This window comes from Lepidochelys olivacea, assembly GCF_965140295.1.
Source record: "Lepidochelys olivacea isolate rLepOli2 genome assembly, chromosome: 10".
NCBI classification, from domain to species: Eukaryota; Metazoa; Chordata; order Testudines; family Cheloniidae; genus Lepidochelys; species Lepidochelys olivacea.
The window spans coordinates 32,505,131-32,532,817 of NC_140420.1; the positions used below are offsets into that span (position 1 = coordinate 32,505,131).

The 27,687-nt window shown below is 43.0% G+C and overlaps 1 protein-coding gene across 1 annotated transcript in view; it reads right to left on the bottom strand.

Moving 5' to 3' along the window:
* Positions 1-25,363, bottom strand: part of FAM234A (family with sequence similarity 234 member A) — a 50,777-nt gene extending 25,414 nt beyond the window's left edge. The window contains exon 1 of the mRNA XM_084641678.1: positions 25,238-25,363. The gene's annotated coding sequence lies outside the window, so the exon portion shown is untranslated. The remainder of the gene's footprint in view (positions 1-25,237) is intronic.
* Between the last annotated feature and the right edge of the window lie 2,324 nt (positions 25,364-27,687).

The following is a 27,687-nucleotide window of genomic DNA, read 5'->3' on the forward strand; positions in this document are numbered from 1 at the left end:
AGCTTCAAATATCTGATTAAAGAAAAGGAGAATTGAGAAGGCCAGGTTGATCAGGGGCTGTTTGCATCTGGGTTCCATTTTATCCAAACTAGCAAAGTAAAGTGGGTACAAACAAAAAGACAAGCATACCTGAGCATGGGAAGACCTACTGAAACCTAACACAACTCCAGTGCTTCTGGAAGCAAACTGTTTGTCTGAGGTGGAGACAGCTTACCACTCCCTTTCTACCCCCATAAGAGCCATAAGGGAACGGGGAGACTGCAAAGTGGTGACCGAAAACAAAGGGCCTTGAAGCACAGGAATGAGAGCACTGAGAAAACCATGGTGCTACCAGAGCCAGTGGCAGGAGCTCATGTGGACAGCCGGTAGGACTGATAAAGGGAATCAGACTGGCCACCTCACCCATCCACCTACTACATTTTGCTAGATTTATACAAATGTGTTTTAAGCAGCATAAATCCCAGGCAATTTTTTTTAAAGAACATCATTTTGTACAAGAATAGAACTCCAGCAGATATAACTGCCTCCATATCACCACAAAAGTCAGCAATAATTTAAAAACCTTACCTTTTTCTAGAGACCACTGCTCCACAGACCCTGTCTACATCTAGTAAATCAACCTGGTCCAGAAGTCAGAGAAATCTGGGTGGTGGACTAGGGTTGCCAACTTTCTAATCGAACAAAACCAAACACTCCTGCCACGCTCCTTCCCCGAGGCCCCGCCCCTTCTCTGAGGCTCTGCCCCCTCTCACTCCATCCCCCCCTCCCTCTGTCACTGGCTCTCCCTCACCCTCACTCACTTTCACTGGTCTGAGGCAGAGGGTTGGGGTGTGAAAGGGGGGTGCAAGCTGCAGCTGGGGGTGCAGGCTCTGGGGTGAGGTTGGAGATCAGGGATTTGGATGCAGAGGGCTATGGTCTCTGGACTAGGGGTGCAGGCTCCAGGTGGGGCCAGAAATGAGGGGATTAGGGTGTGGGAGAGGGCTCTGGGCTGGAGCAGGGGGTGGGATGCAGGAGGTGTGCAGCCTCTGGCTAGGATGTAGGTTTTGGGGTAGGGCCAGGGATGAGGGGTTTAGGGTACAGGAGGGGGCTCTGGGCCGGGGCATAGGGTTGGGGTGTGGGAGGGAACATGGGGTCCCAGCAGCACTTACCGTAGCTCCCAGGAAGCAGCTGCTATGTCCCTGCACCCGTAGGCGCATGGGCAGCCAAGGAGGCTCCGTGTGCTGCCTGCGCCCTGAGTGCCAGGTAAGCAGGTCCCATTGGCCAGGAACCATGAGAGTCTGTCTTAGCCCCAGGTCCCTGCTGCGTCTCCAACCGGACTTTTAACTTTTCAACTGGGTGTTCTGTTCAAAAACCAGACGCCTGGCAATCCTATGGCGGACGCAACTTCTTCCTTGTGACACTTGGTGCTGCACATTCACCAGCTCTGCTGGTCAGAAACTTGACATGGGACGAGTCAATGCTAGGAAGCATTCCAACTAGGAATGGAACAGAGGAAGGAATGGTCTTGCATATAGATTTCCCACTCAGATTTGGCCATTTTGCTTTCTCCTCCTTGACTACGTGGCTGAGCAAGTGAACCAGGTATCATTTAGTTCTTGTAGCAGGAGGTCCTGGCAATACAGACAATATGGCACTGGTAAGCACCATGAAGGGAGCCCTGAGCACCACGACAGGTTCTTGGGATGATTCCCTAGCCATAGGCTGAGCATCCAAGTAGTGCTGCTCATTGCTACATTAAGCATCAACTGGAAGCCCCAGGGTAGCTCAGCCCAGCATTTCTGTACTAGGAGCTGTACCTTTATGCTCCACCTATAAAGCTAGAGCACCTTCTGACATACAATAGAATGCACTCATCACCCCTAATAAAATTAATTAAACACTCCCTCTATCCTACCACAACAGCAGGAAAGTAGATTCTCCACTAAGCTTGGTTTGATGATGACGACAACGCCTCAAACCTTTCTGTGAGAAGTTATTTTTATAATGCAATACAAATCACTTCAAAGTCATTAAAGGTGGACAAGGGTAATAAATTCAGGTGTAATTATACTGACAATCTCAGCAAATTTCCCTTCATTTGCAACAATGACTAAGTCAAAAACATGACCCACAGCATTTGTTTCTCTATTTGGGCAGTACTCAAAGCAGGACTACACTACAGATTTGCAGCTGCACTGCTGTAGTGCTTCTAGTGAAGATGCTCTACTTCTCCCTCTCCCTCACAAGGGCCATCAGCTCATTGGCCGCAGGGAGGGAGAGGAGATGGGGTAGGAACCCAGCACACTAGGGGAAGAGGCAGGGGAGGGGGGAGCTTGCCTGCCCTGCAGCAGTGGCCAGCAGGACCAAGCTTCTTCACCCTGCCCCCGCAAGGGGACGCGGGGGGTGGAGAAGAGCGGGCCAGGGCGGGCAGGATTTTTAATGGCACGCTGCTGCCTGCTGGGGTCCCGGCCACTGGCCCCGCTCAGCCCGCTGCCAGCCTGGGTTTGCCAGCGGGCTGAGCGGGGCCAGCAACTGGGACCCGGCAGGCAGCAGCGTGCCATTAAAAATTGGCTCATGTGCTGTCTTTGGCACGCGTGCCATAGGTTGCCAACCCCTGCTCTAAGCCAATGAGAGAGCGCTCTCCTGCTGACATAGTGCTGTCTACACCAGCCCGTAGATGCGAGTCCAGCTTTATGCTACAGACTTATATTGGTATAACGACGTCGCTCAGGGGTGTGGATCATTCATGCATCCGACAAAGTGGGTATTCACCCATGAAAGCTTATGCTCCAATACGTCTTTTAGTCTATAAAGTGCCACAGGACTCTTTGCCGCTTTTACAGATCCAAACTAACATGCCTACCCCTCTGACAGTTATACCGAAGTAATTCTGTAGTGCAGACCAGGCCTAAGGGCTCATCTTCACATACAGCACTACAATGATGCAGCTGTGCTGCCCTAGTCCTTTAATGAAGATGCTCCTACACTGATGGGAGAGCTTCTCCCATCGGCGTAGTAAATCCACCTCCCTAAGAGGCGGTAGCTGTGCCGACGGGAAAAGCTTTCCTGCCGACCTCGCGCTGTCTACATTGGGTGGGGGGTTGGGTTAGGTAGGCATAACTACGTGGCTCAGGCGTGTGAATAATCCACACCCCTGAGTGACACAGTTATACTGATATAGGTCTGTCGTGCAGGCCTGGCCTCACACCACTGGAGTAAAGGGAGGGTTGGAGTGCCCATTCGGAAATCCAGTCTGCAGGTGATTCAAATGCAACTGGAAAGCTCAGACCCTGAAAATGGCAAAGAACAGCCCAGCCCTACCCCAAACTGTTTGTTCTTTGAATCACAAAGAAATCTGGTAATTAGTTTTCCTTTGTCTCCAGATAAAAAATAGCTCCACTTTCAGATGTTCTCTCTGGTCTTTCAGCAGCTGACGTTTTCTCTGCCAGCAGTATAGAACACAGGTTACTCCCATTTGTTAAATTAATCCAAAACAGGTGTTCAAATCTGGTTAAGTATGCAATTATGTAATTAAACTCAGCTGTGTAATCAGCATCTTAACTCCCACTGACTCAGACTCACTGCTGAAAAGTGGTTCCCTATTTGAAAAATAATTCACATGTTATACTTTGGAGTCACAGCAAGTAATATGTACCAAAAGCTTGAATGAACAGCAGCTGTTGGACTGTCACCACTTTATATCCTAAAGTGGACTCTCAGCCCAGAGGAGCCCCAGACTAGTCCAAGTGGTGCAGGCACAGAAGAGGAAAGTTTCATGGCCTTGCAGTCATAAGATCCCCTACTGCACGTACGCTTCTTCTCCTGCGGGTAGTGACAGGATGGCAACTGCATAGAGCATGGCACAATGGGTGGGACAGGCACCAACAAATCCACACATCCCAAGGAGGGCTCCCAGGCAATACTGCTAAGGAACTGGTTCCCAGCCTAGGATTTCACACACATAGTTAGTCCACATTACAAACTGACCACCTTCAAACTTCTAAGACTATTCTTCTTTTCAGTGGAAATAAAAAGATTAGAATCAGTCACAGGTCAAAGTGAAGAGCATGGAATGGAACCTGCAAAGCAACCTCTGATGGCCCTACCTTTTGCTAGGGAATGCCCAATTTTCAAATATCAGCACACAACAGCGTATGCTTTCCATACAACAGGGTAGGTTGCCAGTGTCGCAGCCAGAAGACACATGCACTCACCACTGTGGGATTTTACTCTACCCTCTGCTGCAGCTGCACTCCTGTGATGTAAATATGAATGAAACATGCCATTTAAATCACTAAAATGTTTACAATTAACTCTCTGCCTTTCATCAGTTCATCCCCCACCTTCTCTCCAGGTTTTCTTCCCTTTTCTCCCTTTAGCTTTTAAGAAAGAAATGTACCACTAAATTTCAAGAATGAATAATAACTCACCCTGTACTTGGTATAGCTACCCTCCAAGCTTCTCCTTTCAAATTACCTGTAGAGCAACTGTTGAGCTCAAACCTCTCACTTGTTCTCATGTCACTCTGGTAGATGGATTAGCTCACTTTCCATGGTCTGAAACACTGAACCATCATGCCTCTGCCTACAGTAATATCCCACATGAATCGAGTTTTGCCTCTTCCCTGAACAATGCATCATAGCAAGTAACTTTTTCAAGATCCGAGGCTCAAGTACAGTTTGTTTACTTCTTTCCCAGATGGAGAAATCTGTCTGAAACACAACTTGCCATTTGAGGAACTATACACAGCGTTTTCACACACCTTAAGGGTGAAAAATTTCTGTATGCCAGACAAAATGTTTGAAACTACAGAACGTGATTGACAGGATGAAGAAATAGACAGCTTCCACAAACTGTTCTCTGTGTAAAAAAAGTTACATTCTCTCAAGCAGCATTCCTTTCACACTTGATGTCTCCCACAACCACCCATGATCTGCTTCCATTTTTGCTGAGGTTTTGCTGCATTATACATGTGTCCATGTGGAACCCCTCTGAACTCACTAGAGACCCATCTGCAGAATCAGAGCCTGACTGGGCCAAATTCTGCCCTGCTGATGTCAATGCTTGGAGAGCACCAAGTATGGCCAACTTGAAATCCGCAAGAAACTTTGCAAAAAATCAAAAATAATTTTTCCTCTCCGAAAAGACTGACAGTATTTTAAACAACAAGGTCACTTTGAAACACACACACCACTAGGGCTGTATTAAACTTTTGCTCTGAATAGCTATTTTGGCAAAAGCTTGGAATTTAGCTTCAGCTAAATAATATTTTGAATACAAACCAGAAGCCAAATAGTCACAAGGCAAAACTCCATCGCTGAGGTGTCTGCAGCATGACTAGCTAGCCATTTTAACCCATCTCCCTGCCAGTTATGACGATAGCTCAGGATGGCAAGGAGACGCTGCCTCTTTTTGGCCCATCCATGTGGCATGAGTCACTTCTCACCTCCTTATTGTCAGTCTGCATCCAAGTGCCATGTCCATCACCCCCTCACTGGCATTCTGTCTCACCTTCCTTGCAGTATCAGACCACGCCCCAAAGAGAACTCAGGACCTTTGCAGTGCATTAAGCCGTATCTATAGTTGGTCTCCTCTGAGGTTGTTCATTTCTCCTTTTGCCACTGGCACCAAACTTCTCTTGAAAGCAGCACATCTCTCATCCAGGAGACTTATCTTAACCCTCTACTGCAGGTGAACAACATAAATCAGAGAGCATTCACAGCAAGTGCTTTAAGCTTCTCAGAGTGCTAGTCCACTTCATAGAATATCAGGGTTGGAAGGGACCTCAGGAGGTCATCTAGTCCAACCCTCTGCTCAAAGCAGGGCCAATCCCCAACAAAATCATCCCAGCCAGGGCTTTGTCAAGCCTGACCTTAAAAAACCTCTAAGGAAGAAGATTCCACCACCTCCCTAGGTAACCCATTCCAGTGCTTCACCACCCTCCTAGTGAAAGAGTTTTTCCTAATACCCAACCTAAACCTCCCCAACTGCAACTTGAGACCATTACTTCTTGTTCTGTCATCTGGTACCACTGAGAACAGCCTAGCTCCATCCTCTTTGGAACTCACTTTCAGGTAGTTGAAAGCAGCTATCAAATCCCCCTGTCATTCTTTTCTTCTGCAGACTAAATAATCCCAGTTCCCTCAGCCTCTCCTCATAAGTAATGTGCTCCAGCCCTCTAATCATTTTTGTTGCCCTCCTCTGGACTCTTTCCAATTTTTCCACATCCTTCTTGCAGTGTCCAAAACTGGACACAGTACTCCAGATGAGGCCTCACCAATACCGAATAGAGGGGAATGATCACGTCCCTTGATCTGCTGGCAATGCTCCTACTTATACAGCCCAAAATGCCGTTAGCCTTCTTGGCAACAAGGATACACTGTTGACGCTTATCCAGCTTCTCGTCCACCGTAACCCCTACGTCCTTCTCTGCATAACTGCTGCCTAGCCATTCGGTCCCTAGTCTGTAGCGGTGCATTGGATTCTTCCGTCCTAAGTGCAGGACTCTGCACTTGTCCTTGTTGAACCTCATCAGATTTCTTTTGGCCCAATCCTCTAATTTGTCTAGGTCCCTCTGTATCCTATCCCTACCCTCCAGCATATCTACCACTCCTCCCAGTTTAGTGTCATCTGCAAATTTGCTGAGGGTGCAATCCACGCCATCCTCCAGATCATTAATGAAAATATTGAACAAAACCGGCCCCAGGACTGACCCTTGGGGCACTTCATATCTTAAAAAGTAATGCATGTGTCATTTTGTAAGAGAACAGTCATCCTGTCTGGAATAGTTCTCATTATGATCAGATGTTTGAAATTGTGAGACATTTGCTGTTTTTTTCCCTGAAGTGTGTCAATGGGCACAGCAAGTTATTAAAATCAAATAGGAACACAGCATTAACTCAGCAGGAATACAAGGGTGACTGGCTACTGGTTATTATTACTAACTTCCTGATACATCAAACAATCAGATGTCATACACACAAGTGCCATTTACTGCCCTGCAGACTACACAGCTTCAGTCCAATGCCACTTGTTTGGCTGATTAGATTTTTAGCGTGAATGGTCTATCTGTAGTAGTCAACAACTTAACGGTACCTGTATTGATTACTACAGAAACTATCCAACCCACACCCCATTCATCCATGGGTTTTATAATCTGCATCGAAAGCATAGTGACTTCTCTGCACTTCCCAAAGATTAAATACCAGAGGTTTCTACGGGATCTCTCATTAGTAAAACTAGCTCTATGTCAAAACACACTATGGTGCACTTATTAATACATTAAGTATGATTTTAAATTAAAACTAAAGCTACAATTGTTGGGGGCGGTGGTCACATGACATGTAGAGAAAGTGGCTGCCTGACTCCTGGTCTCCTCAACCCCCCACCCCACACTAATCCTCATCAATTAAGGGTTCCCAGGTATATAAACCATAACTTTGTCTGAAAGGTATTAACTAGATGAGGACCACCCTTTCTGTTGTGTTGTCATGGATCCGGCTGGGAAAAACAAACACCAAATGACCCATGCCTGCTAAGGCCAAGGGAACCCAGCCGTCTCTCACACTGGACTTTGCAGCTCTGAGGATTTTGTAACTACCAAATTTGATTTTTTTATCTCAAGACATACATGAGCTCTCTAATGACGTGGGAGAAGTCAAAGCTTGTTTGGTCTATTTAGATAAGGAAGAAACAAGAACTGCCATAGAAAAGAAGGCAATTAAAATGGAGAATGGTTCATTATGGCAAAGAGTAACCAGTCTTGAGGAGAAACAAGAAAATATTGAAAACAGGTTACAAAAATAATTTGTGGTTACTAGCATAGTTTGACTTCTGTATTGGGGGGGGCAGCTCCTGTCAGGCCAATGGAGCTGCGCGGGGGAGGCAAATTCCACACCTGCCTGAAGCTTGTGGGGGGCACCCCCCCCCAATACACCCATGGTTACTAGGGGTCCTTGAAGCATGGGGAAGGAAAAAACATGATCAGCTTGCTCCAGAACATAATCTGAGATACTAGGTTTGGATCCCAGTTTGCCGCCACTAGAGACTGAAAGGGATCATTAAGTGGCAGGGGCCAGCAGCAGAGTGATCAAGAGACCAATAATAACCACAAGCCCATCGTCTTTAAACTGCAAAGATTTAATGACAATGTTAATCTGATGACTGCTCCAAGGCAAAAATGAACTCAAGTATAAGGATTTTAAATTTTCTTTGTATCCAGACTTGTCTGTGAATTTAAGCAAGAAGAGAGCAAAACTAAATAGCATCAAGTGAGCTCTTCTGGGATCAGATATTACATACATCCTCAAATATCCTACAATCTTCATAATGAAGCTGACACACACTGTGAAATTCTTCAAAACCCCAGCAGATACTTGGCAAGCACTATAGGAATTGAGACCAGATCTCACTACAGGTATCAGCATGATCCTCTGATAAAGGAAAATAAATGGAGAATATAAGCCCTGAAGAAAAGGAACTGTGATTGGGAAAAACTAGGCAACTCAAATACACATATTTTATATATTTAAGAGTGTTACAGGGTATAATTATCTGTAATATAGGTTAATAATAAATACTTTCAGTATATTGATAAGCCAACAAAAAATATACTAACAACTATATTACTCTTATCTTCTTTTATTTATAGCTATATTTATGAGCTTACTCATACATTTATAATATATATGTATGGTGCCAATATATTCATAACTGCTTAGCTGCATGTTATTCGTGATATATGGCCACTTGCATATTTATTGTTATGTTTCTACCCATACTTAAAGTTTATATACTTTTACAGTGCTACTCAAAGTGGTGCTCCACGGACCACTGCCGGTCTGCAAGCCATCGGCTGCCAGTCCGCGGCGAGTTTCCAAGAAAGAAAGAATAGTATAATTTAAAAATCACACTGGAATTCCACCAAGAATAATTATCAGTGGATAAAGTCGACAATATTAAATAATATGTTTTCAGAAGCACGTTATAATATTGATAATTCTGCCATAGCACTACAGCATGTTTTGCATGAGACGCGCAAGCGCGCGCTTACCCCACTCCTTCGCATATAAAGACCCCGCCCACCGGCAGTTACCATCGAGAAGTTGAATAAAGAGCATCATACGGATCTCTGCGTGTTTGTCATTTGGGACCCCCTCCGAACCCACTGATCTGAGAATGTAAGTACTAATAATATTATAAATTTTAATAATTATTTTCTATCCTATCCCACCGTATCCCTTACGAGGTAGATAGAGGAAATCGAGCACCACACACCTACAGCCAAATAGACAGTCCTCGCTTCCTCCATATCCATATATCGTTTCATACACACTCTCATTGTTCGTACTTATAGCCTTCCCCTCTTCTAGAATCAAACCTACGTGTTTCTGCCAGGAAGTTCTCGAAATTCCTTGCTTTCTCACTCTATATCTTTCAGACAGGTAAATCTTATTTTTAATGTTCATTATCCATTCTTTCCATATGTTCAAACCATCTTAACTTTCCAATTATTGTCCTGTTTGCAATTTAATTTTAAAATGTATATTACCTTCTTATCCTAACATTACTTACCCTATTAATCAATGTTCTCCTGCACATATTTCTCAATAAAAGCATTCCCACTGCATTTATTCGGCTTTCATCCTAATATCATAAATTAAGTATATACCCGGGGTAATGGAATTTATATTCATTATTTTTATGCCTAATTTACAGATGGTGAAGCGAGGCCCAATCAACATATTTATGAAAAAGAGACATCCAGTTGCTGAACTCGCAAGTAATTCTGAATCAGATGACGGCAATGTAAATGAAACCGAAGTATTGTCAATAAAAAGAATTTGTACTAGCTTTACTCGGAAATATGACTCCTCATACATTCAGTTTGGTTTTGTAGCCACGAATGATGGTGGAGTGCCAAAACCACAGTGCGTTATTTGTGGCAATGTGCTGGTTAACGACGCAATGAAGCCATCAAAGCTCAAGCGGCATTTAAATACAAAACATAATGAAATTAGTTCAAAGCCAAAAGAGTTCTTCGAAGGAAGGCTTGTTGATTTAAAAGGCTGTCAGAAACAGATCTTTAAAGTGTCACACATAAATACTTAAAAAGAAAAGGAGTACTTGTGGCACCTTAGAGACTAACAAATTTATTTGAGCATAAGCTTTTGTGAGCTACAGCTCAGCTTATGCTCAAATAAATTTGTTAGTCTCTAAGGTGCCACAAGTACTCCTTTTCTTTTTGCAGATACAGACTAACACGGCTGCTACTCTGAAATCTGACAAATACTTGTGCTTTGCAAGCTTCTTATAAAGTAGTGCTTCACGTTGCTAAGGCTAAAAAGCCATACACAATTGGTGAGACGCTAGTGATAGGCTGTATTAAAGATGTCTGCATGCAAAAGCTGGGTGAGCTGGCGGCAAAGAAAGTGGCTCGGGTGCAACTTTCAAATGACACTATAGCTCGATGAAGTCACGATCTGGCTCACTATATGGAAGATCAGCTCATAGGACAGATTAAATTAGCAAAGTACTTTTCTTTGCAACTTGATGAATGTACAGACATTGCTAAGATGGCAATTCTGATGGTGTATGTGCACTCTGAACATGAGGGTGATTTGAAGGAAGAGTTTTTGCTTTCTGCTTCACTACCAACAAAAACAAGTTCTGAAGTGTTCAAGACTGTGAGCGACTACTTTGTTAACAAATGTGGGTTGGATTTCAAGTTTTGTGTTGGCTTATGTTCTGATGGCACTGCTGCAATGACAGAACGGCATTCTGGAGTGGTTACCCAGATTAAGGCACTTGCACCTGAATGCAAGTTGACGCCCTGCTTCCTTCACCGAGAAAGTCTTACAACAAAAATAATGTCAACAGAACTAAACAGTGTGCTCAGCGAGGTTGTAAAAATTGTGAACCATGTAAAGGCAAATGATTTAAATTCGAGACTATTCGCTGCATTATGTGATGATACGGGAGCTGATCATAAACATAAATGATCATAAACATTTGAAAGATGACTTAACTGTCACTATGGAGGATAAATTGTTGGAGCTGGCTGCTGACGAAGGATTGAAGATGAGTTTCAAAACTACAACATCACTTGCTTCCTTTTGGATAAAAGTGAAAGCAGAATATCCTGAGATAACTGAAATTGCTCTGAAAACTCTTCTCCCATTTCCTTCAACATACCTCTGCGAGACTGGCTTCTCAACCATGAGTATCATTAACACAAAGTACAGGAATAGTATGGATATTCATTCTCCATTGCGCATGGCACTGTCCTCAATTGAACTATTGGATAAGCTGACAAAGAAGAAGCAGGCTAACCTATCACATTAGTAAAGGATAAGTTTTAACATGCCTATTATTGTGTTAATAAAATAGCTTATCAATTTGATATTTTAGTATTATGACATTTTCAAAATTATTATGTCTTCAATTTAATGTTACCTATTCCTTTCAATCTTTTTTTTTTAACTTTTACTTTATTCATTATAATTTTTTATTTTATTACTTATATATAAATTTTTTTATAATATCTTTGTTAGGAGACTTTGCTTGTTTGTTTTTTTAATATTTTTTTATTTGTAATGTAATATTGTATTAGTTTACAAAATAAACATAAAATAAAAAATGTGTACCAACTATTATATTCATTATTTTGTTTCCGATATAAATTAGTATTACTACGAATGTTCAAATAATATTTTCTTGGATCGTAAACGAATAATAGTCATTTTATACTATCCACACAGACGCACAGCCTTTCAGTCAGTCTTCAATATATTTAAATGGGAACATCTCTGCGAGTACGCTACACTTGGTATGCACACTCCCATTCCAATTAATACAGTGAAGAAGGTTAGTTTTTCTGATCTGATGTGCTATGTGCCTATGCAAATAGGATAATAATATGGCACAAATATGGTACCGGTCCCTGGCACATTGGAAAAAAATTGCCAGTCCGCCACATCAAATAGTTTGAGAAGCACTGTTTTAAAATGTGTATGGTGGTAATATATTCAGGTTTGCACACACATCATTTATGTCACTTCATGTTAATCTTTTTCCATTAGTCTATTGGTATAAATATGTATATACCATGTGCATATTGGTATTTATATGCTATTACTTATGCAGTCATATCTATGAAGCTATAGGTTTAATTCATTTATACACCTTGGCACATCTAAGTATTTTGGTAAACCTAGGTATATTTCTGGTAGATTCCAAATACACCATGTGAGATCTGAACGTGCCTATACCGGAAATCTGGGATGTCATGGGTAAGGCGGGTGGTATTTGCATGGAGAGGAACTCAGAGGCTGTCAATCTATTGGGCATCAGTTGGTATCTGAACAATCACTGATTTTTCATGTATTCTATTAAGTTTTGTTCCTGGAACGTATTGTAGGGGCTTAATGGACTCTCCAAGAGAATCAAAACTTTGAGGCACATAATAAAATGGATGTCATATAGCATCCCCTCAGGAGACCCATTTAAGGAATGAAGATGCAGACAGAATTAAAAACATATAGAGGAGCATTACTATCATACCTTTTCTAACTCCAGAAGCAAGGGAGTTGTGATACTAATCCAGAAGAGCCTAACTCTTCAATCTAGTCAGTCACGGTCAGATCCAGAGGGCAGGTACATAATAGCTGAAAGTATTTTCAATACTAAGAGATTAATTTGTGGGGAGTGTATATAATCCTAATGACGGGAACACACCCTTTATCACAGAAATAACTGACATTAATTTCCAACAGAGGTGATGGCCCAGTAGAGCTAGGAGGAGACTGGAATGATGTCATGGATGATATCAGAGACAAATCTGTGTTCCATGTGAAAATCTCAGGCCTGTGCAAACCATCCATTATCTCTACTGAAGTATACTGGACTAGTGAGTATTTGGAGACTGAAGCACCTTACAAAGCGTGACTACACATTTCTCCACAGTTCATGCCTCCTATTTCAAATTCAATTTGCTTATGAAATTTAAGGTGCTAGCTCCTGAATGTCTGGAGGCTCAAGTCAGTAATATCATCATCTCTGATCATGCTACCATTTCTCTTCACATAGATAGTGATCATAATGTTACAAGATCCTCAAGATGGAAGTTAAACACACGTCTACTTAGAGACCCTGAATTTATTCAGATGATTGAAACATCCATTACCAACTTCCTGAAGGAAAATACAAATACGGTCTCCTCTACTCCAACTCTATGGGAAGCACTGAAGGCTATATTAAGGGGAGAATGCATAAAAATTGCATCTGAAAAGAAAGCAATAAATTACTTAGTTCTTTAACAGAAGAGGCTGCTAACGCTTTGTCTACGCCGGCAAGATAAAACATTCCCTGAAAAACAACAGCTTTGTCTGAGGACAAGCACGGGAGTGAACAGTGCTTGGTTGGTAACGCCGCTCGTTGGGGGTGGAAGTTTTTTTGTCTGCGGGAGAGCTCTCTCCCGCAGACAAACAGTGGCTACACTGTGCGCCATCTATACAGGCACAAGATCCAACTGTGAAGACACTTGGTCGTTCATGACAGCTTGACAAATTGGCTCCAGGTACACTGAGTTCCTGATGTGCCTTTTTTCAGGAGGTGGGGTGGGGGGGTTTGCTATAATGCTCAGGAGTACTTATCTGTGAATATTAAAATATCGTGTTATTGTTAAAAGCGTACTCGTGATGTGTTTTCTTTGTCACTGTACTTTAATGTCTGTATGGATTTATTAAACTTTTGAAAAATAAAATTAAAAAAGATACAATTGTTAAAATTACTAAAGTACATTTTGTGACACAGTCTCCTTGCTCTATAATTCAAAAACTCCACAATATGCACTAGTTATGCAACTCCCGAGCATGCTCAAATAAATGTGTTAGTCTCTAAGGTGCCAAAAGTACTTCTTTTCTTTTTTCAGAGTAGCAGCCGTGTTAGTCTGTATCTGCAAAAAGAAAAGGAGGACTTGTGGCACCTTAGAGACTAACAAATTTATTTGAGCATAAGCTTTCATGAGCTACAGCTCACTTCATCAGTTGCATTCCTCCGATGAAGTGAGCTGTAGCTCACGAAAGCTTATGCTCAAATAAATTTGTTAGTCTCTAAGGTGCCACAAGTCCTCCTTTCCTTTTCTTTTTGCGGATCCAGACTAACACGGCTGCTACTCTGAAACCTGACAATGTGCACTGAGTCTCTCAGTCATTAATTTACAGAAATGAGGTCTGTGGCTATGTTAAATAAAATGGACTTATTTCACCCATTCTTGTCTTCAGAAATATGATCTTCCATTTCTATGAGATAATTCGCTCACTCCCTCCCTCGAGAGCTTTCTCCAGAAATAACCTACTTCCTCTGGAATGAAAGTTTCTGTTTCCCTCTCTCCTACACTTTTATGCTGGAGACCCAGATAAAAGAAATCTCAGATATTTTATAGAACATTCAACGTGCTGCCACAGGGCCCAATCTTGTGAGATGCTGAGTGTTCTCAATTTCCATTGACAATTCAAAACCTCTCAGGATATAATCCCTATTCCTGTGGATTGTCTGTTCACATTAAAGACAACCACAGTGGACAAACCCCGTTAGCTGCCTGTTTCATCGTGAAGCGTACATCTGTTCTAGCACATGCAACTGCCCTTCCTGTAGGAAGTCAGCAGCCTTGTGCAGCATGCAGTTGTGTTCCTTTCAGAAAAAAAGTTTTCGTTTTTAAAAAGAATTAGTAAGAAGTTGTGATTTCGCCTCCCCCCAACACTGGTCATTTCTTAACATGTTAAAGATTTTTCTCCCTGTTAGGACCAAGTCTGCAAGTGTGAAGTTGTAAAAATTAAATTGAGTTTGGTTATCCATTTTAGGGAAGGGGAGCTCAAAGCCCCTACCCCCCCAATAAAATAGCCAATAAGAAACAGAGTGGCTTAATGAAAATGATTTTAAATGAAAAATAATTTATTTTAAACTGATATTTTGTATTTGATTTAAATTATAATAAGTTTCTCTTTTTAAAAATAAACTTGCTTAAAATGAAATCCGAGTTTAATACAAAATATGTTAAGGACTAAACTTACTCTCTTAAAACATTTAAATAAAAAATAAATATGCTCAATCCATGAGCATCTACCATGAACTCTAAGAGTTATAGGCTGCTTGTCTATATAAAGAAAGAATCGGGGGAAAAACGTCCAACTTTTGAGGTCAAACTTTATAAATAAGGCACAATAGGTCAGCTTAAGGGCCAGTGTAGCCATGCCCTAAGTAACTCATTTTCAAGAGGTTTAGGCAAGAAAGAATTTAAGCTCCAATAAGAAGCGACGGAAGCTCCCTAAAAGTGGGGGGCCCTTGGGCCACCCCTTCCCCTTGAGCCCCTCCCCCTGCACCACCCCTTCCCCTGGAACCTCCTGCTTACCCTTACAGCTACTAAAAAGTGATGGGGCCATGCCCTCTAGCCCCAGTCACTTTCACATGGGCATATTTAAAATTTTTCCCAGGCTGACTTGAAATAATCCATTTAATTCACTGATTACAATTAATCCCTCTGTTCCTTTAATAACTTATTTAGTTGTAAATGTTAAACACATTTTGATAAAAGAAGTTTGTGTATGCAAAACATTTAAGATGGTTTTGTTTAATAAAAATAAATTGTATATGTTGCTGTGTTTTATTAAATTCCATTTACCATCCCTAATGCAGCTGGACAAAATTTACAAGCAAAAAGTTAATTAGCTAGTAAATAAGCAATCTGAAAAGGAGAACTAGTGGCACCTTAGAGACTAACCAATTTATTTGAGCATAAGCTCTCGACAGCTCACGGAAGCTTATGCTCAAATAAATTGGTTAGTCTCTAAGGTGCCACTAGTCCTCCTTTTCTTTTTGCGAATACAGTCTAACACGGCTGCTACTCTGAAACTGTAAATAAGCAATATATCATTCACTATTTTCTAACATACTAAAAATGTGCAATTAATAAGAATCTGAAAATATTAAGCTATAATTGCTTAAATCAAAGTAAACAGCATACCTCCCAAGTAGCAAAAAGATTATCAAATCTAGCGTAAAGGCTCTATTTAGCTGTAAATCAATGTTTTAATGATTATATTAACCAATGAGAATGCACCTTTCTCTAGGCAATCACTAAACTATAAATGGAAATGGTGATTACAATCAATTATTTAAATTGAGGCTTTCCACTTGGTGATTTAAATCAATGCACCCTGAATAGAATGTAACAAACCAGCCAGAAAAACAAGTTTTGAGTGCTAAACAACTGGGTTTTTTTCCCAGCAAGACAGAAAGCATTTGAAGGCAGTGGCTTACAAGGAAAGTGCCTCTTCAGCATTAATATTTTACACGGTTGTCTAAAAAGAATTAATTCAATCCAAAGAAAGAAAAAGGGTTAGAACACTTACTTCTTACTGGAGAGTCACAATTTTTAAAGAAAATGTGATAAATTGACTAATTAACGCTGACAAGCTGGGCAGGTGTTTAACATCTTGAATTCTAACACTGTGAGCTGGTTGTATGAACAATGCAATTTTTTACTGAACCCTCCCCATCACCCACTCCAAACTCCCTTGGCCAATACCGAATGGCTGAGGCCATGAGGCAGCAGAAAGCAGGGGACTACAGGAACTGTTCTGATTAGAAATCACAATCACAAGAGATATAGAATCATAGATTTTAAGGTCAGAAGGGACCATTATGATCGTCTAGTCTGACCTCCTGCACAACGCAGACCACAGAATCTCACCCACCAACTTGTCCTGTAACAAACCCCTAACTTATGTCTCAGCTATTGAAGTCCTCAAATCGTAGTTTAAAGACTTCAACATGCAGAGAATCCTCCAGCAAGTGACCCGTGTCCCCCGCTGCAGAGGAAGGCGTAAAACCCCGAGGGCCTCTGCCAATCTGCCCTGGAGGAAAATTCCTTCCCGACCCCAAATATGGCTATCAGCTAAACCCTGAACATGTGGGCAAGACTCACCAGCCAGACACCCAGGAAAGAATTCTCTGTAGTAACTCAGATCCCACCCCATCTAACATCCCATCACTGGGCATATCTACCGCTAATAGTCAAAGATCAATTAATTGCCAAAATTAAGCTATCCCATCATACCATCTCCTCCAAAAACTCATCAAGCTTAGTCTTGAAGCTAGATATGTCTTCTGCCCACACTGCTTCCCTTGGAAGGCTGTTCCAGAACTTCACTCTTCTGATGGTTAGAAACCTTTATCTAATTTCAAGTCTAAACTTCCTGATGGCCAATTTATATCCATTTGTTCTTGTGTCCACATTGGTACTGAGCTTAAATAATTCTTCTCCCTCTGTGGTATTTATCCCTCTGATATATTTATAGATAGCAATCATATCTCCTCTCAGCCTTCTTTTAGTTAGGCTAAACAAGCCAAACTCTTTGAGTCTCCTTTCATAAGACAGGTTTTCAATTCCTCGGATCATCCTAGTAGCCCTTCTCTGTACCTGTTCCAGTTTGAACTCATCTTTCTTAAACATGGGAGACCAGAACTGCACAAAATATTCCAGATGAGGTCTCACCAGTGCTTTGTATAACAGTACTAACACATCCTTATCTCTACTGGAAATACCTCACCTGATGCATCCCAAGACCGCATTAGCTTTTTTCACGGCCATATCACATTGGCGGCTCATAGTCATCCTGTGATCAACCAATACTCTGAGGTCCTTCTCCTCCTCTGTTACTTCCAAGTGATGCGTTCCCAGTTTATAACAGAAATTCTTGTTATTAATCCCTAAATGCATGACCTTGCACTTTTCACTATTAAATTTCATCCTATTACTATTACTCCAGTTTACGAGGTCATCCAGATCTTCCTGTATGATATCCCGTTTACAAGGTCATCCAGATCTTCCTGTATGATATTCCTGTATGATACTTTCTCTGTATTGGCAATACCTCCCAGCTTTGTATCATCCACAGACTTTATTAGCACACTCCCACTTTTTGTGCCAAGGTCAGTAATAAAAAGATTAAATAAGATGGGTCCCAAAACCAATCCTTGAGGAACTCCACTAGTAACTTCCTTCCAGCCTGACAGTTCACCACTCAGTGTGACCCGCTGTAGTCTCCTCTTTAACCAGTTCCTTATCCACCTTTCAGTTTTCATATTGATCCCCATCTTTTCCAATTTAGCTAATAATTCTCCATGTGGAACTGTATCAATTGCCTTACTGAAATCGAGATAAATTAGATCCACTGTTTTCCCTTTGTCTAAAAAATCTGTTACCTTCTGAAAGAAGGAGATCAGGTTGGTTTGACACAATCTACCTTTTGTAAAGCCGTGTTGTATTTTGCCCCAATTACCATTGAGCTCAATGTCCTTAACTACTTTCTCCTTCAAAATTTTTTCCAAGACCTTGCATACTACAGATGTCAAACTAACGGGCCTGTTGTTACCCGGATCGCTTTTTTTACCTTTCTTAAAAATAGGAACTATGTTAGCAATTCTCCAGTCATATGGTACAACCCCTGAGTTTACAGATTGATTAAAAATTCTTGCTAATGGGCTTGCCAGTTCCTTTAATATTCTTGGATGAAGATTATCCGGGCCCTCCGATTTAGTCCTATTAAACTGTTTGAGTTCAGCTTCTAGCTCGGATGTGGTAATATCTATCTCCATATCCTCATTCCCATTTGTCGTCCTACCATTATCCCTAAGCTCCTCGTTAAAGACCGAGGCAAAGTATTTGTTTAGTTATTGGGCCATGCCTAGATTATTCTTAAGCTCCACTCAATCCTCAGTGTTTAGCGGTCCCACTTCTTCTTTCTTTGTTTTCTTCTTATTTATATGGCTATAGAACCTTTTACTATTGCTTTTAATTCCCTTTGCAAGGTTCAACTCTACATGGCTTTTGGCCTCTCTCACTTTATCTCTAAATGTTCTGACCTCAGTAAGGTAGTTTTCCTTGCTAATCCCTCCCATCTTCCACTCCTTGTAGGCTTTCTGCTTTTTCTTAATCACCTCTCTGAGATGCTTGCTCATCCAGCTTGGTCTAAAACTCCTGCCTATGAATTTTTTCCCCTTTCTTGGGATGCAGGCTTCTGACAGTTTCTGCAACTTTGACTTGAATATTATAGAACCTCTCTCACAGAGGAGTAGTGACAATTTGGGAAAAGGAGAAAATCTTCATCTTTAACGTATGGAAGTTAAACCCATGGAGATGAAAGTTTCCGGCACTGCAATGTTCCACCTTGCTCTGAACAGCCTTGTCAAGACGGACTTTAATTAAAAACAAAGGTAGCTGCATCCAATCTGATTCATACCAGCTAAACACAGCCCTCAGTTCCCTGGTCAGTTGTCTAGTGTGGCCATCGGCCAGGCACAACATCGCCGATGTACCATCGCATCCTTTCCCTAGAACAGTGGTTCTCAAACTTTTTTTTTTGCTGACCACTTGAAAATTGCTGAGGGTCTTGGCGGACCACTTAATGATCTTTCCAAATGCTGTTTGCACCGTTAGCTAACTATTGTAAAGCACTTTGGATAAAAGCGCTATATAAAAAACCTTAATAATTAACTTTTTTTGTTCTACAAATAAAGCACACAACTCATATTTTAATATCAGTAGTCTTACCTTTCTAATGTGATGGATGTGCCCTCTCTCGCTGCCACAGCAGCCCCCAAGCTGGGGCTGGGAAGGGAGGGTGTCTCTCCCTCTCTCCCGCGCCACAGCAGCCCGCGACCTGGGGCTGGGAAGGAGTGGGGGTCTCTCCCCTGCCACAGCAGCCACAGAGCTGAGGCTGGGAAGGAGGGCCATCTCTCCCCAGCAGCCGCAGTCCTGGAACTGGGGAAAGTTGCCTCTCTCTCTCGTCACCGCAACCCTGCACGTCCAAAATTCCTCCCACCCCCTCTTCCACCTACTGCCTATTCCCCCACCTCACCTTAGATGTGCATCATCTCCAGGGTTCAGGCACCTAATTAGAGGAGCCATGCCTGTGCGACTCCACTAATTAGGTGGGTGGCCCTTCACTCTCTTGTGTGCGGCCGCCCACGTTCGCACCTTAGAGGGAACTATCCGCAGACCACCTGAATGAAGCTTGTGGACCACAGTTTGAGAACCTCTGCCCTAGAATCAAATCTACTCCCTTCTCCAGGTGTGCAGTGGGTACATTACACAAGTAACATTGTTACAAGGTGTGTTTCCTTGTATGCCGACAAATCCTTCCAATCTCATTATTCAAGCCATTTTTTAAAATGTAGGAACAAAAGTCATCGTTTTGGCCTTCTGTGCCGAAGATCTTAAGTGCACAAGGTTAAAAAACAAGCTGCCACAATTTGTATTAAACATTAGCTGCACTGGCTTGATGGAATTAAATGAACTATTCTTGGCTCCAAAGTCAATAAAACAGAGCTTCCAGAGTGTGCAGCTAAGAACAATTTATGTAAATCATTGCTTCATATGAGGGGAAAAACAAGCTGCTAACACACATCACTGCACTAATGGCACCTTTCCACAAGCACTGAAAAGCCCAGGCCTGGCTGTCATTATGCAGTCCTTTAAACCAACGGACAAAAGGGGACTCATTGGCCCTGTGGATTACTGCCACAGCCTTTTGCCAATGTTAGGATTCCGCTAGCAAGCTCTCTCTAGCCAATAATGCACATTTGAGTAAATACAAAAAAATATATAAAATTACAAAATTCAACACAATACTCAAGAGATCTGGAACAGCAGGGAACACTGCAGGTCAGCACTGCAGTACAAAAGCAAAGCTATAGTATAAACAGGTCCTGAATTTCTATAGTGCCCTAAAAAAACTACACTCAGTGTTACGGTTGCAAGCGATGCACTCAAAAGCCAACAAATGACAATGTGGATGTTGCCTGTGCCACCTTTATTCTATCTCCATGTGTATGCATGTCAATCTACACTAGTTACATCAACATGTACTACTTTTCCATAGAACCCCTGCATCAGACAGTAATGCAGAGGTGAAGAAGGCGCTTACACACCACAATCTCTATTTACCAAAATTAAAGCAACTTTCCTCTGTGGAAATTAAATATTTGTAATGTTTTAAAAATCAATTAAAAAAAACATAAAAGTGTTATTCTTATCCTCACTATTTAACAAGGGCACTCCACCTTGTTGGGAATGGGCAACAAGGGATGGATCATTTGATGATTACCTGTTCTGTTCATTCCCTCTGGGGCACCTGGCATTGGCCACTATCAGAAGACAGGATACTGGGCTAGATGGACCTTTGGTCTGATCCAGTATGGCCATTCTTATGAGGTAGGGTGGCTCTTCTTTCCTTGCATTCCCATAAATGGAAAAACTAAGTCTAAAATGTTTGTCTGAAATCATGTTTTTCAACAGTGAAATGTAGCAGGTTTGGTTACTTCAGTATGTGCCTCAGAGCACATAGCAAACTAATGTAAGAATTTCATTGCCTGTCACTGAACTGGAGTTACTTTTGGCAGGGAACTCAAGTGTTGAACTTGTACATCATACAACAGTTTAATGTGAGAGGAGTATTGCATACATTTGAAACTACCTGGGCAATGTTGAGGAGACTGAATTATATTAATCAAGTTGAAATTTGGCAAGGAGCTTTGGGCTAACACCTTCACTCATGTGAAAAGTTTTAGACCTCAGTTTTGGATGTCATACAGAAAGATACCTCCAGTGGTAGCGCACTCTGTCAGCCCCTGCAGAGGAACTGGTAGAGTACCTGGAGATAAAAAGAATGAATAAGTGCAGCTTGAAGTTCTGTTAGCTGTATAGAGTACCGCGTTCCATATATCAAGCCAAAAAAAAAAAAAAACAAACCTCAGTTAGTTTTGTATGGTTAGAGGATATCTTTGAAAGTAATTCTTGTGAGTTGAACTATATTAAAGATAAGTGAGCAATGCCAACTGTTAGAAATTCCTGAAATGAAAACAGTAATGTCTTGGGGCCTGATTCCACGGAACGTTCACCTGACATCTGGGTGGAGGCAGAGTGTGCTTGTGATGTACAAACACTGAACCCAGGTTTATTCACTTCTGATTTATTATAAGTTGACCGTAAACGTTAGAGATCAAAAAGGCATCCGTAAGTGCATATCCAAATTCATTGGGTCACCCCACAGAGTGTTATCTTAAGATTTTATAATGCTTTGCTTTAGGGAGTGTGTTTTCATGGGAGCATTAAGTTTACAGAAAATGTTAGCAGCAGCCTTATAGGTTCCATGCCAGTTCAGTCTGAGATAAAGGGTCAACAGTTGATTTCTGAACAACAGGGGAAGAATAGAAGAACCTGGGGTGTATAGTTACTTCTAATGAAACTTTGCAGCTTTCACATTTTTCTAGTAAGTGCTCAAAAGTCAGAAAATGCCAAAGTTAAGGTTACATATACTTTAACTTTACACACACAACTATAACCTCTGTCCCTTGCGTATACATTGTGTAGTTCATAATGGCACAGCGATACTTTTTCCCGCCAGATCACTGCATCTTTCTGTGTACATGTTGGATGGTGTTCAATAACTGAGGGTAGGGGTCATGATAAGCTCTCTATTATTCTCGGTGAATCCCTTTACAGGTACAGCAATATAAATCCAGAGTAACTCCATTCTATTTATCTCTTGATCTTAGTACTTATGTGGCCCCCATTATCATAGTGTGTATCACAATATTTTAGTGTGTTTATCCTCAGAACACATCTGTGATGTTGGGAAATACTTACCGTTTATTTCTATTACGATAGTAACTAGGAGTCCTAGTCATGAATCAGGACCGCACTGTGCTAGGTGCTGTATAAACAGAATAAAAAGACCTTTCCTGCTCCCAAGGGGTTTACACTTAAATTGTAAGACAAGAGACAACAGCTATAGACAGATGGGGGACCACAAGAAAACAATGAGACAATACCATTCAGAATGATAGACAGTGGTCTCAGCATATCAGCAACCTAACCGTTATCAAGTTTATTGTAGATATCATGGCAAAGAAGAGTGTCGAGGAGGGATTTGAGGTGGATACTGTGGGAGCTTTGTGGATGTTTACAGGGGCATAAGCATGGACCTGAGGCACAGAGAGGCTCAGTGACTCACCTAAGGTCACAGATAATCTCTGACTGAGTAAGGTATTGAATTGGGATCTGCCAAGTCCCAGGTTAGTGCCCTAAGCTCTGGGACCTTAATTTATGTCAATGGGTACATCTACACGACAAGCAGAAACCTACAGCAGCAGGTCTCAGAGCCAGATCTACAGACTAGGGCTCATGCTACAGCGTTAAAAATAGCTGTGTAAACTTTGGAGCTTGGGCTACAGCTTAGACTCTGAAGTCTAGGGAGGGGGGCAGGCTTCAGAGCCTAAGCTCCAACCTGAGCGCATACATCTATACAGCTAGTCTGTATGCCCAGCCCCTGAGGCTCAGTGCTTTGTGGATTTCTGTCTGCCGTGTAGGCATACCCAGCGTGACTGAGATGTAAATATGGGCTTCAGTATGCAAGTTGTAAGGTCACAGAGAACATAAGAATGGCCATACTGAGTCAGACCAAAGGCCCATCTAGTCCAGTATTCTGTCTTCCAGTGGCAGGTGCTTCAGAAGGAATGAACAGAACAGGTAATCATCAAATGATCCATTGCCCATTCCTTGTCAAACAGAAACTAGGGCCACCATCCCTGCCAACTTGGCTAATAGCTGTTGATGGACCTATCTTCCATGAACTTATTTAGTTTTTTTTTTTTTAACCTTGTTATAGACTTGGCCTTCACAACATCTTCTGCAAAAAAGAGTTCCAGAGGCTGACTGCGTTGTGTGAAGAAATACTTCCTTTTGTTTGTTTTTGTTTCATCTCCTTAACTCAAGTTATGAATAATCTGTTCCTGCAATTTGTAGCCAGATGAGCAAAATGGCTGGGGAGGATGGGAAGAGGGCTTGTCTACACACAAACTGGCAATGAAATTAGCTAGAGTGTTTTTAATTAGACTCTTTTGTTATTTATGGAAAGTCTGTAACCAGACACTCTTATTGCAAATTAAACAGGTTTATTTCAATTTAGTTCAGACAATTTAAACTGAACTAAAATAAACCATTCTTAATCTGAGCATCAGTGCCCAGAGCTGCAGGGAGACAGATAGGAGCAATTAAAGACGATTCATGTATTTTAGCCAGGCAAGCAATCACATGTTCAGGCAGGAGAGGCATATAGACAACCCGAGCATTACAAAGTGCATTACAAACTGCTGAAGCCTGGTGATGGTGTCTGTGGCCACTTTCCAGAGGGCCCCAAAGAACCAGCTATCCACTGCAGTCCCGCCACTCCCCAGCATACGGGGCACTGTGGGTGCTGCCCCTCCCCACCAAGTCCCATACTGGTAAATTTCATGCCTTCAGGGGCCCTGGTGGCTGGGAAGGACCCTGCACGGGAGGGTCACCAAAAGGGGCCAAGCCCCATACAGGGGAGGCATGGGACCGCCCCCCAAAAAAGTTGTAGAGAATGGTGGAATAGCACTGTCCACTCCCCTACACACACAGAGTCATAATTACCAGTCATTACAGGTACAAGCTGTAAGGGGTGCGGCACTGCTCCCCATACATACAGGAACTCTCCAGTACAAGCTGTAGGGGGTGCGGCTAGCCCTAAACTATCCCCACACACAGGGATCCCCCCCAAGTGCAAACTAGCCCTGCACCCCCCGGCACAGGGACCCCGCAGTACAGGCTATGGGGCTAGTCCTGCACAAACACACACACTCCCCCACACAGGGATCCCCCAGTACAGCCTGTGCAGGGGTGGCACTAGTCCTGTACCCCAGCAAATACAAGGAACCCCCTCAGTACAGCCCGTGAGGGGGTAGGGGAAGTCCAGCACCCCACCACACACACAGGGACCCCCCAGTACAGCCTGTAGGTGGGGGCTAGCGCTAGCCCTACAACCACCCCCCTGTACACAGGGACGGCCCCAGTACAGACTATATGGGGGTGTGGCTAATCCTGCAAACCCCCCCCCCGGACTCCCCAGTAGAGGCTGTGGGGGTGGGGCTAGCCCTGCAACACCACTTCCCCCGTGCACAGGGACCCCCTCCAATACAGCCTATGGGGGTGGGGCTAGTCCTACACCTCCCAGTACAGGCTGTGGGGCTAGCGCTAGCCCTGCAACCTCGCACACAGGGATTCCCAGTACAGCCTGTGGGGGCGGGGCTAGCTCTGACCCCCTCACGCAGGCAGGGCCCTGCCGCAGGGTGGGGGTCCCGTATCCCCCCCGCGCACGCGCGCGCGCACACTCACCCTTCGCGGCTTGCCAGCCGGCCTCCCATCAGCTCAGGCTCCCCTCTTGGCTCCGCCCCGGGGCGTGTCTCCGCCGGAAGGGGTGGGGCTCCGCAAGCATCACATCTAACACCGCCCCGCTATGGGCATGACGCCATTTCCGATCCTGGTCCTCTCAGGTTCTCTGTCCCCGGAGTTGGGCGTCTGAGATGTGCGCCTGCGCGAGACCGGAGTGCCCAGGTGCTCGGCAGCCGGCTGGAGCCCCGCGTGCGAGCGTAGGGCCCTCTAGGGGCGGGCTCGGACCAGGGCAGCACCCCGAGGTCCGCAGGAAGCGGCCGCTCCTCCAGCCCTGGGGCAGCTGGTGCCGGGGAGTTCCGCAGGCTAAGCGCACTCTGGTTAAACATAGCCCGAATTTCATCAGCTGCAGTAGGGTTGCCAAGCCTCCAGGATTGGCCTGGAGTCTCCAGGAATTAAAATGATGTCATGTGATGAAATCTCCAGGAGTACCTCCAGCCAAGACTGGCAACGCTCATCTGCAAGCTCCTTGGGCCCTGGTGGTGGCTGAATAGGAGCCTGATTAGCGTCGGCACCTCCAGCGCCCGGGCCAGAGGGGAACAGCTGGGGCAGGCACCACAAAGCAGCAGCAACGGGGGTCAGCCCCAGCTGCAGTGGAAGTCGAAGTGTGTTTTTCCCATCTGTGACCATCTGCCACTTGGTCTAAGAAACCTCTGCCCGGGGCTGCAGAACTCTTGGCCCCAGATTACTAGGAGTTTAGGAAGCAGGAATAATTTTGTGAGTGTCTCCGCAGGGCAGAGAACATGCAGCACGGTGCTGCGAGAGAACTGGCCAGGAGTGCAGCACTGACCGCACACCACCCTCTTCCTGCTACTGGGTTGTGATTATTTTAAGGGCAGCAAGTCAAGCCAGAACCCCTTCAAACCAATATTTTTACTTAAAGCAGAACTAAAGCTTATGGTTAAAATATTTTTTTAAGCTCACTAGTTTAAAAAAATGACTGCTCTTATTTGCATTATAAAACAAGAAAGAGATCAAGGAGCAACACCTCTAAGAATAACTAATTTTACATAAAGAAAAGGAGTACTTATGGCACCTTAGAGACTAACCAATTTATTTGAGTATAAGCTTTCGTGAGCTACAGCTCACTTCATCAGATGCATCCGATGAGGTGAGCTGTAGCTCATGAAAGCTTATGCTCAAATAAATTGGTTAGTCTCTAAGGTGCCACAAGTACTCCCTTTTCCTTTTGCGAATACAGACTAACATGGCTGTTACTCTGAGACCTGATTTTACATATTCAAAGTTGTTGCTGTATATAGAATCACTCCAAGGCACACATGTAGTATTACAGTAATGGAGCAAACATGGTGAAAACAGTGAAGTTAATGAGGACCAGGAAATTGAAGAATAAGCACAACAAACTCAAAGGGGGGCGGGGGAGGAACGACAGAATTTACTCTTCAGGGAAGCTGCTCAAAAAGATACAGACCAAGACTGAATTGATTTGATTCATGTGGCTGAAGAAGCTAGACTTAGGAGGAAATAGATGTAACACTGCAAGGAGTACACTATTCTGCCCACACACTTGCAACTTGCCGTTGAAGAAATGTGCAATCTCTGCCATAACTTGTAAAGCTTGAGATCTAAAAAATAAACAAAATAATATTGGTAATCATTAGATAGGGATAGATAAGACAGAAAACATATTGCCTCTATATAAATCCATGGTTCACTCACATCTTGAATACTGCATGCAGATGTGGTCGCCCCATCTCAAAAAAAAACATACTGGAATTGGAAAAGGTTGCCCTTTTCTGAACAAAAATGATTCAGGGTATGGAACAGCTTCCCTATGAAGAGAGATTTAAAAGACTGGGACTTTTCAGTTGGAAAAGAGACTAAAGGGGGATATGATAGAGGTCTATAAAATCATGACTGGTGTAGAGAAAGTAAATAAGGAAGCATTTATTCCTTCTCATAACACAAGAACTAGGAGTCACCAAATGAAATTAATAGGCAGCAGGTTTAAAACAAGCAAAAGAAAGTATTTCTTCACACAACGCAGAGTCAACCTTTGGAACTCTTTGCCAGAGGATGTTGTGAAGGCCAAGATAAACAGGGTTCAAAAAAAGAACAAGATTATCCTCTATGAATTTGACCTATCAATGGCTATTAGCAAGGATGGGCAGGAATGGTGTCCCTAGCCTCTGTTTGCCAGAAGTTGGGAATGGGTGACAAGGGATGGATCACTTAATGATTATCTGCTCTGTTCATTCCTTCTGGGGCACCTAGCATTGGCCACTATTGGAAGACAGGATATTGAGGTAGATGGACCTTTGGTCTGACCCACAATCCAATATGAATTGAACATGGTTGATTTTTATGATACGGAGTTAAAATGCAAACTGGAAACATCAAGTCTCTTCTCTTTTTACTGTCTTCAGTGAAAAAAC